Below are 15,268 nucleotides of genomic sequence, written 5' to 3'. Positions count from 1 at the left end.
AGATCAGAGCCCCAGAGGAAGCCTCTTGGATTGACTGCAAAACTGGGCTTTCAGTGGCATGGGTTCTAATCTGGGTTTCTTATTTGTGCAATGGTTGAGTGGCTGGAAGCATATTTCTGAAATTCAACTCTGGTCCCGATTTTTGTTGTTGTTGTTGTGGGTTCAAGTATCTTTGAACTCCTGTAGCAAGGCTTTCAGGCACGAATTGTCTGCCTGATTTTAAGCCTTGTTTCATTTGTTTGTTTGTTTGTCTGGAGAATGGTGATGATGATATTAATGATGATATTAAATATTATAGTGGTGGTGTGAAGTTTTCTCTGCATATCTAAAGCATGCAGAGAATAAGGGTCCAGTCACTGTCCATGCTATAGCTATTACTTCCCCCAAGTTATCCACCCTGCGCTCCATTATTCTTCTTATTTATAAGGTGCTGTGACCCCTGTTTCTCTTGTGGCAGGGACTATATTTTCCGCTGCAGAAATCTATTTCAGTTCCCTCACGATTAAGTCTCACAATTTTACGTAGTGTGGAAATGAACCTAGAGAAGACACCACACTTCTTATCTTCCAGGAAAGCTCAGAATGGTCACTAAAGTGTAAGTAGAAAACAGTAACTGAGGCTTCCAGAAAAGTTGGCCCTGCTTTGGAGGAACGCCTTAAAAGACGGATAAGAAAGCTGTAGCCTCCAGAATATAAAAAGGACAGGTGAGGTTGATGATACATTATTTTAAATAATACAGAACCCAAAGTTCCCACACTTCTTCATTGTTGAGACAGGGTCTCACTACAAAGCATAGGATGACCTTGAACTCACTGCTGCCCTGCTCAGCCTCCCACGCACTGAGATTTGTAGGCATATATCATCACACCTAAGTTCCTGAGCCTTGAGGCAATAGAGTGCAGTGCCAGCAACTTCCACCCTGGGATTTCCTCGTCTGTTGAGAGATATAGCTCTAGAGTGGTTAGGTCACTCTTATTTTGAGTTTGTTGTTCTCTGTTGTCAAACCAAAGGGAAACTTGATACACTGCACTTCTGTAAGTTCCTTGAAAATAGCTAACAGTTCATCATTCAAGATGTCATAGCAACAGTCTCGTTGGGTGAGATAACTTGGGCTTTTTTTTTTTTTGAAAGAGCAAACAAATAAAAACCTTTCTGAAAATTCTGCCCCTCAGAGTTGCTATATGGAGGGGGCAAGAAGAAAGCACAGACGTTGGTTTGCCTAATCTAGGCCTGGCACATCAGCGATGTGCTTAGTTCATAGCCTCTGATATTACATGGCGATCCCAAAGGGAAGCAAGGTGCAGAAAATATTGTTTGTTCTTGGACTAGAAAGCAGGGACACTCACTTCATCAAAATGAGTTTGGTTGATGAACCTGTTACTCAGGCGGATGTCAGCTTGAGAGTGATGGAGAATCCCAGGCCTAAAGGAAAGCCAGTGGATGTCACAAAGCTAGAAGCTCAAAAATGGCCTTCCACTTAAGTAGAGTGACAGATAATAATTTGTAACTTCTTGACTCTATTTCTGGAACTGAAAGCAGTCATACTCATGTGCTCTGTACCCAAGCCCTGAACTACTTTCTGCCCCATCCAGTGCTTGCTCGGGTATCCAGTGCTTGCTCAGTGCAGCCCATGCCTGCTGTTCAGAACTTGTTTCCCCATCTACTGGGAGGCATGGAGGGGGTACGGCCAGTGCATCACAAGAGTAGGCATGAACTCAGCAGCTCTGTGTGAAGGGTTTTGAACAGTGAGGACTTCTGCAGGGACTTTGCCTTAACCAGGAAATAATGGCTCACTGAAACTTTTAGGTGGACATAGGACCACTATGCAACTAATGAGGATTTTTTTAAAATTAATCTGTCTTATCATATTATTTTTAGTTAAGTCCTTAAAGAACATCACCAGGGGAGAGATGGTTCTCCAGCAGCGTAGAGTTGTCTCATTTTGAGTTTCTTCTCTTTAGCCTGAGGAGATGGCCCTCTAGACATCACTGGCAAAGCTCTGAGGCTTCTGCCACCACTCTATCTTGATGCATAGCCTCAGTGATCTCACTGATGTGTAAAACACACACAGAAGAGTGCTTACTTCTTTCCCTATCCTTTGTCTATCCATCCTTGCTCTAACTTACCCGGAACAACAGCCAGTTCTAGGTATATCATGGACTTGCCATACCTTATTGGCAACTATATTCTAAAAGTATTATTCTTTTTTTGTTGTGATAGTTAAAAAACAAAACAAAACAAAACAAAACATGGTAACTTGATTCTGTTCTGTGTGTAAGAGATACACTTACATGAGGAGGTTCGGAGGCATCATCTGTACATCTACTGTACAGATTACAGTAGAGTCTTTGCAGATGACAAAGGAATAAAGAATATCTCTATGCACTGATATGTAGGACTCGCTGAGATGTGTTTTAGAAAAAATGTGGATTCAGAACTGTGTTATGTTAGTTTTTTGTTTTGTTTTGTTTTTCAAGACAGGATTTCTTTGTGTAGCTTTGGAGCCTGTCTTGGAACTCGCTCTGTAGACCAGGCTAGCCTTGAACTCACATAGATCTGCTTGCCTCTGCCTCCCAAGTGCTAGGATTAAAAGCATGTGCCCCCACCACTGGGCATTATGCTAATTTTTGTATCAGAATGAACATACAGGCTGTGAATCTAGCTTTCCTGGTAGATGCTTCCCTAATGTGCCAGAAGCTCTGAATTTGACCCCTAGCACTTGAAAAAAAACAAAACCATCGATGCTCCCCCATGTGAGGGAGTTTAGACTCGACAAAACAAAACAAACAAACAAACAAACAAACAAACACGTATAATTGCTCGCACACAATGCCAATGCCAATAGTTGGGAGGTTGAGGTGGGAGGATTTGCTTGAATTCAAAGCCAGACCAGATTATAGAGACTTGTCTTATCTCAAATTAATGAACGAACAAACAAGGACAACAACAAAAAGCATTGTGGTGGTACATTTATTTAATACCAGAACTCTGGAGGCAGAAGGAAGAAAGTTTCCATGAGTTCAAGACCAGTATCGGCTACAAAGTGAGCTCTATGCCAGTCAGGAATACAAAGTAAAATCCTGTCCCCAAACAGAGATGATTCTCTCTATATGCATACTTACATAAACATGAATTAAGAGGGATGGCTTAATTGGTAAAGTGTTTGCTTCAGTTGGATCCCCAATACTCGGTATTTGGAGGTGGGGAGAGCTGGATGTGGCGGTGTGCACTTCTGCTCTCAGAGAAGGAAGGTGGAGATGGGGATCCCTGGGGCTCACCAGCCACCAGTTTAGACTGATTGATGAGCTCCAGTTCAATGAGAGACCTGTCTCAAAGGATGTGGCTAATATTTCTGAGGATGACACCCAAGGTTATCCTCTGACCTCTCCTGCAGACATATGCATGTGCAGGTAACACACACGTGTGTGAGCATAGGATTATAGCAGTTGGATGTGGGAGAGGTTCAAAGCCATCCTCAGCTATAATGGAAGTTGAAGGATATCCTGGGAGATAAAGGACCCTGCTTCAAAAATTCTATGTATAGATAGCAAAAGTATACAGGCTATAAAAGGAAAAGAGAGGGAAGAGGCCGGCTTCTCTAAATGTACCTTAGTGTATATAATTCCTGTTTTTGTTCTCGTAGTTGTTTTACATTACCAAAAGAGCAGAAGTGAATCAAGCACAAAGAACAACCTTTAAAAACTGAAAACAAATTGAAGCTGATGAACCTGACAGTATGCCATGTTGGTAGCCTTCCCATACGGAGAAAAAACAATTACTTGAAGAGATTTTAAAATGCAGTATTTTGCCTACATATCCTATGGGACAAAAGAATTGTGAAGAAACAGTTACTGTTAGCAGAAGTATCAGCATTCTTATTCTGAAACTTATTATAACTCTATTGAAAACTAAAATGAAATCTAAGTTCATATCAGTATGAATGTGAATGAAGATATTATATTCGATGTAAGAGCAAAAAGATAATGTTAAGTCAATATATTGTAATCTTAAATTTGAATTGGAAAAACAAAATGAGCTCAGAATTACTTTTCTCTTTTAAAAATGTATCTTCCAGTGTAGCTGTGCAAGGCGCTGGAAAGCAACCAAGAGCCGGCAGTGGTGAAGCATCCAGGTGTCCAGATCCCAGGGTCATGCCCGTGGTGGAGGCTTAGGACTGTAGCTCTGATTTTACAAACCCAGTGCAGAAGAGAACTCAGCTCAGCCTGAGCTGTGAATTGAATTCCTGGCCAGCCAAGGATAGATACTATGATCCTGTCTCAAATACAAGCACACAACAAACAAATATCCTAAAAAACAATAACAACAAATGTAAGAAAAAAGGGAAAAGGGGGGAAATGAGAGAGAAACCAACCTGATGCCCTGAAAAGTCACTCTCTATTCTTAGAAGAGGCATTCTGGTCAGGAATCAAAACAAATAATGACTGTACTCATGAGTATATTAAACAAATAATGACTGTACTCATGAGTATATTAAAAAATCTCTGGTTTCACGGTGGTAGTTAAGGACCAACTCATTGGTCACCATTTAGAGGTTGTTAGGGCATCGTTCCTCTTTTACTCTCATTACTCAGAAAATAAAGAATTAAGTCATTTCTTTTCTTGGAGTTTATGTACACCCCATGTTATAAGATGGCTAAATAATTGCTTTACATAAGAACATCTGCCTAATAGTTCTAGAAGTGATAAAATTAGAGAGTGAGCATGTGCAACCCCGAGGGTGAGGGCTGACCGAGTCAGGTGGGCAGTGTGTCTTGTGGATGCTGAGTGCTATAGTGAAGGTTCAGGGGAACTTTGCAGCCAGTCAGGTTGTCACCCACTCACCAAGCTTAGTATTTCTAGTTTTGTATTTCTTGAGGTCCTGGACTCAGAAGTGGACAGCATCAGTTTCAAACTTTTTCCGTAAAGTAAGTTGACGTAAGTCTGATCAAGTGTCTGACATTTTTCCGTGGGATGCAGGGGTTGGAGGGGAAACTACACCACATTGTGAGAAAGCAACCAGCCATGTCTAACATGTGGAATCACTGCAGGAAGAATGATTTTCTAACACATCTGTGGTATGAGCATAAGACTATTAAAAAAATAAAATAGCTGGGTGTGGTGGCGCACGCCTTTAATCCCGGCACTCAGGAGGCAGAGGCAGCTGGATTGTTGAGTTTGAGGCCAGCCTGGTCTACAGAGAGTTCCAGGATAGTCAGAGTTGTTACACAAAGCAAAACAAAAACAAAACAAAACAAATTCTATATATGCAGAGGACCTGGTGCAGACCTGTTAGAAAAAAATCTTAAGACGAGCTGCTCCACCGAAACAAAAGAACTCTAATCAGACCAGAGCAAACCAAATTAAATGCCCGTGTTTAACAGACAGCATACTCCTGAATGGCTGGGAAAGCATGGCAAAGGGAAGAAAGAAGGAACACACAGGCAAACCCAAAACCACGTGGCGCAAGGTTAAATACCCTGTGGGGTCAGCACTTGGCAGGCTGGGAGTTGGAGTCCAGATGCTTGGCAGGCAGGGAGTGACATTTCAACTCAATATTACATTCCAGCCTCTTTGGGTATTAGGGATGTTAGAGGACTGGAGTCTCACTTTTGACCAAACATCCCAGAGTCCTTGGATATAGGGCATTGGCTCAAGTCTGTCTACTTCCTGCAGACATGAGGCAACATGGAAGATGGAGAAAAGCTGGGAGTTGGGCTCATTCGTAGTGAGTGGTGTGGCTGGAGCTGTATCTGGTTTGCTGCCATTTTGGAGTCCTCAAGCAGCTGCTTTTGAGGGAGATGAGAAGGCAGGTGGCTAGGAAAAATATTGTTATTACTGGCTCTATTATTAACTGCCGGAAAGAATGGAGCAGGGAAGTGTTCTAGTTGGACAGGTGAGGCTCGGGTGTATCAGATACAACCAGATTTTAGTCAGTAGGAGTCCTTCATCTAGGAAAATCGATACCAATGGTGAAGTCCCATGAGCTGGTGCCGGTGCTTGGCATATCTGGAGAGCACTTTGTGAATTGGCCCAGGCAGCAGGAGTGACCTGTAAAATATGCTTGAAACTGGCTGTGGTTAACAAAAGGCTTTGGAGACTGTTAGTTTTTTTTAACCAGACCTGATTTTGGTACAGCAGTAGAACTTTTCCAGGAACCCAAAAGAGAACTGGAACAGATTTACATCATAGCAAAAGGCTATTGCTTTGGTTAAGACAGTTAAAGTAATTGGGAACCTGGATTTTTTTATTTGTTTATTTATTTATTGTTATACTAGGAAAGTATTCTATGGTTGAGTTGTGTCCCCAGTGCCCTGCAATCCTGCCTCATGTACATACAGCCCCTACAGACGTCTAGTGGCAGCTGCCTGCCTGACGCATCTGTTTCCATGATCTGACTCTAAAGCGACCCTCCGTATACCATGTGGAGTTGGGCTTGTTTCCTTGTGTGGCACTCTCTGGCATTGCCCCACCTCCATACAGGGTACTGAGCTCATGTCCCTACACATAGTGGGCCAACATGTCACCTCCGGTAAGGTTCCCCTTGGCCCCGACAGTCTCTGACTGAATTGTCCCACTTGTTCTTGAGGTTTTTTGTGATGTGGTTAGATTTATATCTGACACTTTCGTTGCTTATTTTTTGTGTCTCCTGTCTTTTTTTTTCTGTTTTCCTTTGTGTTAAGCGTAACATTTGAATACAGTATAAACCCAACAGTACATTATATATTGTACGTACTGTTATACACAGTTGCTCAAGATACATGAGAAGGAGTGTGCCCATGTACTTGCTGAATTTCACTCTTAATTATAGTAAGTATAATTCTACTTCCACTAAAATGCCATTGTTACTCTATTGGTTCTCTAGCTTTTGTTTCTTGCGTTTGCTCACTGTCTGAAGTCTTTGTGTCTGGCTGGCTGCGAGCACTTCCTTCCGTATATCTCCTGAAATGGTCTGTTACCCACAGATCATCCCAGGGATTGCACGTGCGGAAATGTCTTTAGCTTGTCTATCACCGCACTTAAGGTGCCTCCCAGGGCCACCCATAGTTGCTGTGCCCCCATCACCCTGTCCCCCGAGTCCCAGTGTGGTGTCTTCTCCCACCAAAGTGAGCTCACTTTTTCCTGCTGCCTTCAAGACCTCATTCTTGCTTTTGACTTGGTGTTTGGCCCTGCCATGTCCGCTGCACTGGTCCTCACATCTGTGCAGTTTGGAGTGAACTGTCAAAAGACTAGAAAGTGGCCGGGCGGTGGTGGCGCACGCCTTTAATCCCAGCATTCGGGAGGCAGAGGCAGGCAGATCTCTGTGAGTTCGAGACCCCCTGGTCTACAGAGCTAGTTCCAGGACAGGCTCCAAAACTACAGAGAAACCCTGTCTCGAAAAACCAAAAAAAAAAAAAAAAAAAAAAAAGACTAGGAAGAGTTTCATTGGAAACGCAGCACTTTTCTTCACTTTTCTCTCGTCTCTCTGGTCTTTCCACGGTGCAGTTGCTGGGGCGCTTTGATTCTTTTCTTCATGCCCTCCTTGTACACTGTAAAAGAATCTAGCAGTCACCTTCAGGTTCGCTGATTCTTTCTTCAGCCTCTTTGAAACCTACTGTGGACCTTCTCCAGCACTCATTTTGCTTGTTTTTTCTTTCTTAATGTTTATTTATAAGTAGGTGTAGATGGCTCATGTGTGCAGGAACCCGCAGAGGCCAGAAGAAGAGGGCATCAGATAGCCTGGAGCCACCCAGTATGAGTGCTGCGAACAAACCCTGGCCCTCCAGAAGAGCAGCAGGTGCTTCTAATCACTGAACCATCCAGCCTGTCGCTTGTACCTTTCAGTTTCATAATTTCCTCCTGTTTGGTCCCAGTATCGTGATGTAAGCCAGGGTCTGTCACTGACTGACACCCTCAGATCTCTATTCGCTGTGTCTTCCCTGACATTCCTTAGAGATGTGACACTGTCATGCCTTCCTGACACCTTTGTGGTTTTGTTAGTTGTTTTTCTTGTTTTTGTTTTTGTTTTATAAGGCAACATCTTCTCTGTTAAATTCGAAGTACTAGCCTAGAGTACTAAGTCTTAGGACGTTCTCTTTGTTGCCACCATCTTCCATTTCTTCAGACTTATTTTTTGGTTTGGAAACTGGACATTTTAGACAACACACTGTAGCATCTCTGCTTTGGACCCCTGACCCTCAGTTCCACATCTGAACTTGTTTTCTGATGTTGGGGAGTATCATCTGGTGATGTTAATTTGTCACCCACACAGCTCTCTCTGCACCTCTCTTTAGCCTTGGTGGCTGTCTCGGCTATGCCCAGGGTTCCCTTTGGAGGGACACGGGCAAGTCTCAGTCTGTTGTCTTCCCCTGACCACACCAAGAGCCACAGAGATGACTCCATTGCTGTCCCAGCAGTCATCTGCGGTGTAAACTGCTCCACACTCTGACCCAGTCAAATGTACGCTCCAGCTCCACCAGAGCTCTGGGGTAGAGTTTAAAAATGTCACCTTTGTCCCCATCTGGTCCATCCCTTTACCTGCCTGCGGCTTCCAGGAAGCAGAAGCTCCAGGGCATAGAGCTTGAGCCATCTTTGTTCCCCGGGGCCATGGGTCTGTGACTTGGTGAGGGGGGACACAGGGACCATCTGCCATCACCAGGTGGCTCTTGCCTTGCCCTGTCCAGGCATGGGGGAGGCAGCACAGAGAGTACGAAAGGCAGGTGATTTATTACTAACTCAGAAGTTAACTAGAAAGGGTAAAACAGATTGCTACTCAGGTGAGGCCTTCTCAGTTTCCAGCAAGTCTTTTTTTTTTTTTAATTAAATTGTTTTTATTGAGCTATATATTTTTCTCTGCTCCCCTCCCTGCCTTTCCCCTCCCCTTCAAGCCTCTCCCATGGTCCCCATGCTCTCAATTTACTCAGGAGATTTTGTCTTTTTCTACTTCCCATGTAGATTAGGTCCATGTATGTCTTTCTTAGGGTCCTCATTGTTGTCTAGGTTCTCTGGGGATTGTGAATTGTAGGCTGGCTTTCTTTGCTTTATGTCTAAAAGGCTCTCTCTCTCTCTCTCTCTCTCTCTCTCTCTCCTCTTTTTAGGCTTTTTGTTTGTTTGTTTTGTTTTTTTGAGACAGGGTTTTTCTGTAGCTTTGGAGCCTGTCCTGGAACTAGTTCTTGTAGACCAGGCTGGCCTCAAACTCACAGAGATCCTCCTGTCTCTGCCTCCTGAGTGCTGGGATTGGAAACCCTGGATTTTAAGATACACCTGAAACCTGTTAGGCACATCTGCCTGTATTACAGCAGTAGAACCTTCACAGGAACCTGTACCTTAAATTGTCAAATGCCATTAGACAGATCAGGGAGGGATAAATGAGCAAAAATGGGGCAGCTTTTTAGCTACACAGGCAATCCCAAATCCTTTCCCTGTCTTTGGAGAACACCAGTCTTAGAAGCAGTGCTTGCCAGTAGCTGTTGAGTACAAGGGGCCCAAAGATTTTTCCTGTGGGGAAAGATTTTAGTCTACCTGTCTTGGCAGGATGAAAAGATCAATGCCCCAGGTGGCACCCAGGAAGCTGAAGAGGTAAAAAGTCACTTTTTTTGCTTTGTGGGTTGTTTTGCCAAACCCAGAGGCAAGGCGTGGAAGTAGAAGGTCTTCTGTTTTCTTGGAGGAGCTAAAGAATGCTGCGGAAGCTGTATGTCTGTGTTAAAATACCATAATCTCAGATATGTCAAGGCACTTGAGAACCAGGTACCACTGCTGTTGTTCTTTTTAAAAATGCTGCAAGATCCCCAGCGGTGGTAGGCAGCAGAAATGCTGTAGGTCCCAAATGGTGGCGGCAGGCCATGTGGTGACAGGCAGCGGGCCCTGGGAGCAGCCAGTCCCAGGCAGAAATGGCTGCTGGTCCCAGAGCAGCGGCCCGAGCGGTGGTGGTGGCGGGCCATGTGGCAGCAGATGGTGGGCCCCAGGCAGAGACGGCTTCTGGTCCCCAAGCAATGGCTGGTTCCAGGCAGGGAGACACATGGCGGGCGGGCAGAAGACAGAAACATGGATAGACACGACATGCAGGGTGAGGTTGAATGTTTATTCAGGGGGTTATGGAGGAGGAGTGAAGGAGGGAAAGAGAGAGAGAGAGAAGAGGAGAAAGAGACAGAGAAGGGGGGAAGCAGAAAATCTGAGAGGAAGATGGAAAAGAGAGCGAGCTCAGGCCGGAAGCTGAAGATCAGCCTGCCTCAGTGGATGGGGAGGGGAATGGGCGTGGCTTGTCCCTTAAAGGGACAGGAAAGCACAACATTCCCAGGTCTTCCTTATAATAAGAAGCACGCACGTCAAGGAAGCAGAAAAGGAAGGGCCCAAGATGGCAGCGGGCAGGTCAGAGGTATTGGGAGTGGGCGTGGCTTGTCCCTTAAAGCGACAGGAAAGCACAACAACTGCCTGTTATTCTAAACTGGGCATATAAGCTAAATTTAGATGTGCATTTTATTTAATTAGTTACAGTTTACCAATGCTAGTAGAATACTAGCACAAGTGGTTACTCTTCCCAAAATGGTGGCTAGCACACGTGGTTTGATCTCACCAAAGATGGTGGTGAGGTTAAAATGGCGGCTAGCACACGTGGTTGCCCTCACCAAAGATGGCGGTGAGGTTAAAATGGCGGCTAGCACAGATGGTTGCCCTCACCAAGGATGGTGGTGAGGTCAAAATGGCAGTTACCAAGGTATCTGTATTTTTCTGGAGCTGCTGCAATCTGGAAGCACACATGCGCACAGAAACAAATCCATATACTCACACAGATATATTGTGGCCACATCATTTTAACAGACAGACAAATAAAGCACTGTTAGAGAAAATGCTGTAAGAGGAGGTAGGGACAAAGGTCAGAAAAGCACAGCAGACAGCTTAGAAACGCAGGGAGTGGGGAAGGGGAGCAGGGTGGGAGGACGCATATAAACACCACGGGCTTTTGGCGTGTTGTTTGCTTTAAGTTAGATAGGCCCAGTTTAAAAGGACTTTTTGTAAAAGTGTGCCTAAGGGAAGTTTAGAATCGGCCTGGAATCCTAAGACACCCACTGGAGCACATGCCTGAGTGACTCAAGTGTGTCACAGTGCATCCGCTGAGACAATTCCTGTCTGAAGACAGGACTGTGGAAACTGAATGTCCGGCATCCTGGATTAATCAAAGTCCACCTCAGCAAAAGTGTCAGGTTCCCAGCGCAGGCCCACCGCTTCATCAGAGAACCCAAAAAGCAAATGGGTCACCACAAACCCTACCAGGCATGCACTTTAAAAGAGGAACTCACCTAGAGCCTTTTCCAGCAATTCCCTGGGCCCCGGGCCTGCAGGGGGTGGGGGAGAGACGGACCCTTTCGGTGGAAACCTCCATCTGTGAGGAAAAATCTTAAGATGAGCCACTCCGCCAACACAAGAGAACTCTGATCAGACCAGATCAAACCAAACTAAATACCCCTGTTTCATAGGTGGCACATTCCAGGGTGGCCAGGAGAGCATGGAGAGGGGAAGACAGAGGGAGCACACATGCAAACCCAAAACCACGTTCCTCTTCCTGGCCTGAGTTTAATAACCTGTGGGGTCAGCGCTTGGCAGGCTAGGAGTTGGAGTCCGAACACTGGTCAGGCTGCAAGTGATACTTCCAACTCAATGTTACAAGACCCGTGTAGGCCCTGGAATTGCTACTTCAGTCTCTGTGAGCCCGAATGCACCTTGCTTAGCCAATGGGTATGGAGGACACTAGGAGAACAATAAGAACTTTCAAAGGCTGAAGAGTAATCCTAGTAGTAACTGGAGGGCAGTCCAGGCAAGATGGCTTAGTGGGTAAAGATGCCTGCTGCCAAGGCTGACAACCTGGGTTCAGTCCATAGAAAGAGAGAACCAGCTCCCACAAGCTGTCTTCTGCCCTCTATACCCACTCTGTGGTATGTGTGTACCCATACATAAACCCATATACCCACAAAACTATTAAGTAAATAAAAATTTAGAAGTAAGGGTTGAGAAAACTTAGCCAATTGACTTTTTTTTTTTAATGGAAAGCAATCGAATAGAGAGGGAAAAGAGATGCCTCTACCTCACCCCTCTCTTTAAAAGAAAATTCAAACTTCATTGAAATACACCGTAGTCTCTCCTTCTGCCTGAGAAGACAGGCAGCATTTCTGAGGTTATCTGCCTCTTTCTTCAAGGCCCTGGAATGGCCAAAATCAATTGGCTCATCACAGTCAGAGTACAGTGGATATGCAGTGAGTAAGGATACATTATGACTGCTTTTGGCCATTGACATGAAGGGATGGTTTATTACTGCAGTAGAGTTTAGCCTATCTGATTTAGGGATCACTTTAATATAGGAAGAAAATAGTAGATTCTTTAAGTAGCCTTCGCTCAGCAAGACATTAGTGGGAGCATCTCCTATCCTGTCCCAGAGTAAAGCTCATGGCCTGGTGTGACTCCCTCTGTGACCCACAGATTTGTGGGTCAGGAGCAAGGACAAACGTTGGGTTCTCCATTGGTTTCTGCAGTTTTCACTTCCATTTTCTCAGGAAACAAAGTTACAAACAGATCCCTTTGGCATTATTATAACACCCTCTTCTTCCTTTGCAGTCACAACAATTTTCCCTCAGGTAGGAAGCCTGGTCAACGAGCCCTACAGTCGGAGTGGGAAGGGAGCCAGGTAGCAGTGCTTGCAGGGTGAAGCACATGAAACTTTTGAACACTCGGGATGCAATGGAGGAGAGTGGAGAGTGGCTGGCTGGCTGGCAGCTTTGACCCAAGTCATTCCTGGGAGCTCAAATTTAAGAACTCCTTCCCCATCTTCAGGCAGGATCTGGAACTTTTTTCTCTGGCTGGAACTTGGAGTGTTTGGCACCCCAGCTTCCCTCAGCAGCTCTCTCTGCTCCCCCTAGGAGCCCTACTGTGCAGGAATGTAATTAATTTGTTCAGTGCCTGAACTGGCTAATGCTTCTTAGAACCAGCTTTGTCTTATAGCTACATTCCTGGGGATGGAAAAACCAAAAGCTTTCTGGCCCCTGTGCTGCTGAGATTGTGGTATATCTCATTGAGACAAAATTAACTGCCCACCCTTCCAGTAGGTTCTAGCAGGAATCCTTGCCTGATGGTCTGAGTTTGGTCCGACCTGGGATTCGAGATTGTTTGAGTATGATCTGGAAGGCTGGTTTGTGACACGTGGTTGGACCCGTGGGAAATAAATCTTTTTTTCTCCCTGATGTCACTATTTTTATTATTTTATAAACATATATTTTGGACAGAGTCTTGTTATGCCCAGATCACAGAGTCCCCCCAAAACCAACTAGGACTGAATGTAAAAGCAAAGAGCTTTTATTCTTAACTCAGAGTCTTTGTGTGCCCAAGGCATAGGAGTGGTCGGAGAGCCCCGAGCTCAGTTAGGGTTGGGTTTTTATAATAGCAAAGGTGGGGGTGAGGGATTTCTAAGGTTCAGGACCCCTGGTTGGCTGACTTTTGTCTAGGGGTGTCCTGGTGGAAAGCGATGGCTGTGTGCTGACAGGGGATCCTATCGACAATGGTTGGAATGGTAGCAATTTCCTTTGGATGGTCTGTTCCTAGGTGGTGCTGGGTGGTCTCAGTTTGTGGTCTTTCTTGGAACCAGGTATTGCCTCAGGGTAAACTACTGAGACTCAGGCCTTTATCATCAAGCTTGTCATGGTTGAGACCTACACATCTCGTGTTACTTAGGCTGGCCTCGACTTCACTACGTAGCCAGAGATGGCCCTGAACTTCAGATCTTCCTGCGTATACTTTCTGTGCTGGTGGAGATTATAGGAGTACACCTCCCAGCCTGATTTACTCAGTGCAGGGAATTCAGCGTAGGAATGAACTCAGGGCTTTGTGAATGCTAGCCAAGCACTCTCCTGGTTAATTGAGCTACATCCCCATTTCTATTATTTATTTATTGTGTGTAGCCCTGGCTATCTAGGAACTAGACCTGCAGACCAACTGGTCTCAAACTCACAGAGATCTTCCTACCTCCGCCTCCCAAGTGCTAGGACTAAAGTCGTGCACCACCGTGGCCTGGTTCTCTTATTTTAGCTTCAAAAATATGTTTACCAGTCACTCTTTAAATTGATATGCAGAGCAATAAGTTTCCTTTTGGCTATTTTCTTTTATGTATTTGGATGTTTTGCCTGCTTGTTAAAAGGTGAAAATATGCTTGCCTGGTGACAGAAGGCGCCATCAACTTCCCTGGAACTGGAGTTAGCGATGGCTGTGGGCCGTCATGCGGGAGCTGGGGATTGAATCCAGGTCTTTGCAAGAGCAGCAAATGCTCTTAACTTCTGAGCCATCTCTTCAGCCTCCTCCTTTTGGCATTTTTTATACTATTTGGTTTGGGTCTGTTTCCCATCTCCCTGCCCCTTGTTCCTTTCTGCCCCCATAGTCCCCTTTCTATGTTCATATTGCCTTTATGCTATCACCCCCTCCCCCTGCTCAATTAAAGCCTTTCCCCCCTCTCCAGGGGCTCACGTAGCTCTCTGACCTTTACCCACTCTCACTCCTACATAAATACACATATATAATAATTAGAAGCTAAGATCCTCATATGAGAAAGGATGTGTGGCATTTATCTTTCTGAGCCAGTGTTACCTCCCTTAATTAACATTTTCCAACTCCATACATTTGCTTGTATATTTCATAGTTTCATTTTTCTTTATGGCTGAATAAAATTGCACTGTGTCTATGTACCACGTCTTCACTATCTCTTTGTCTGTTGATGGACGTCTGGGCTGATTCCTTCTTGCTGTAAACAGAGCAGCAATATATAAAGATACACAAGTGTCTGTGTGCTGAAAAGGAGTTGTAGCTCACAGGCAGAAGGCCGTGAGATGGCAATTATCTGATGAGTGTGGGCGAGATGCTGGGGGACACAGTGATGTATATGTTATTTAGCTCACTCTTTCTGCTGGCTTCCTGGCCACACTGAGGAGGAGAGGGGACTGCAGTAACAGAAAGGTAACCTTTGCGAGGAAAGGAGAGGCTGCCGAGCCATCCAGGAGGCCTCAGTGTCACCTTGACTCCTGGCTCCTAGGTTCTCCAGGGACTGGGATTTGTGATGCGGGCACTTTGCTCACATTGCTTTGCTGACGTCTTCCAAAGATGTAAGGAGCTGATACGTGGCAGATGTGAACCAATACTTTGAGCCTGGAAATGGCGTCCTAGAACCAGTATTGCTTAACCTCCCCCAGGGAGTCTTTCTCTCTCTCACAAAACAGCTGCCCCTTCTTAGGTCACCTGCTCCTTTGTGGCAGGTTACCAG

This window comes from Microtus ochrogaster, linkage group LG4, assembly GCF_000317375.1.
Source record: "Microtus ochrogaster isolate Prairie Vole_2 linkage group LG4, MicOch1.0, whole genome shotgun sequence".
Classification (NCBI taxonomy): Eukaryota; Metazoa; Chordata; class Mammalia; order Rodentia; family Cricetidae; genus Microtus; species Microtus ochrogaster.
Note: the sequence above shows the minus strand (reverse complement) of the source record.